This window comes from Seriola lalandi, unplaced genomic scaffold (genome assembly GCF_002814215.2).
Source record: "Seriola lalandi dorsalis isolate HSWRI2012SDOR001 ecotype SW California unplaced genomic scaffold, Sedor1 jcf7180002054927, whole genome shotgun sequence".
Lineage (NCBI taxonomy): Eukaryota > Metazoa > Chordata > Actinopteri > Carangiformes > Carangidae > Seriola > Seriola lalandi.
Genome location: NW_019525479.1, coordinates 1,990,834 through 1,992,113, shown reverse-complemented (window position 1 = coordinate 1,992,113; position 1,280 = coordinate 1,990,834). Strand labels below are relative to the sequence as shown.

At 44.3% G+C, this 1,280-nt stretch overlaps 1 protein-coding gene across 1 annotated transcript in view; it reads right to left on the bottom strand.

Annotated features, from left to right (window-relative positions):
- pkig (protein kinase (cAMP-dependent, catalytic) inhibitor gamma) overlaps window positions 1-1,280 on the bottom strand; it is a 24,110-nt gene that overhangs the window by 21,866 nt on the left and 964 nt on the right. The window lies entirely within an intron of this gene.

The window sequence follows — 1,280 nt, the reverse complement described above, 5'->3', positions numbered from 1 at the left end:
ACCCCCCCTTGGCCATTTTGAAGGATAACAGACCATGTTTGGTTTGTGCTGGTACAAAGAGAGGAGACGAGGCCGGAGACAGCCATATCTGGTATCAGACTGTACAAAATGTAATCTTAAATTCATCAGGTGGCTCAAACCCTTTACGACATGTGATCTTTCCACTAATGTGAAAAAAAACACTATAAGCTCTTTAATGTCAAAATTTTGTCCAGGAACGATGTTGCTATGTAACGTATGACCAGACAGATTCAACCCTCGGTTAAAGCTCCTGGCAAACACCATGTGCATTTGTTAAGCATATTACTCGAGTTGAAATGATTAAAAGAAATAATCTGCAATTATTTTGATAATCACTTCAGTCATTGTCCAAGCCAAAACACCAAACATCCCTCAGATCCAGCTGGTAAACTGTGACGATGTCCTGCTTGTCCTCATGTGACAGTAAACTGAATATCTTGAGTTGGTCATCACCTCGGGCTTTAGTAAGTTGTGATGCACAGTTTTACAGACCAAACAATTCCTCACTTAATCAAGAAAATAATGTGTTACCCTAACTTTGTTCCTCTATGTTATATTTCTAATATAGATCTAGAATCAGGTATTTTCCTGCTTTTATTTCCCAAAAATATAATATAAAATGTCGCCACTGATATGCAACAGTTTCCCAGAGCCATGAAATGATAAAACCATTACAATATCACAGTATGTGAAGACATCCCACACTCCAGCTCTGTCAACTGGTCTGCATCTACATTACATTACATTACATTACAACGCTGCAAAGCTGTTCCATTTTAATTTAAATCAGGATTTGGTTCATTTATGTTGGTGTGCGCTGAGCTCAGGGAGAGCACTGTGTTGGTTACAGTCAGGCGGTCGACAGTGAAGAGAAACACCACAGGCAGGCAAGAAGCCAGTATTTATTTTCACCAGTGCCCATGCCCAGTGACTGGCACTTGCCCAGCAACACTCATGCAAAGTGGGGGGTCCCCCCCTCCCTCCCTCGGCGGCTGCTGCTGCTGCTGCTACTCCCCCCCACCACCACCACCACCAGCAGCAGCAAGGCTACTGCTGACTCTCTGAGCACCGTCTCCCATGATCCAGCAATGTCACTTTGACGTCCAGAAGAACTGGAGTGACGAGCCGCTTCACTCAGCAGCCAGGTTATTGCATGAAAAGCTGCTGTCAGCACTGCCCTGTTATCTTATTGAGTTAGGAAATAGAGGACGAAGTTGATTTGTGGTTGGAGAGGGGGAAGGAGGAGGAGGAGGGGGGGT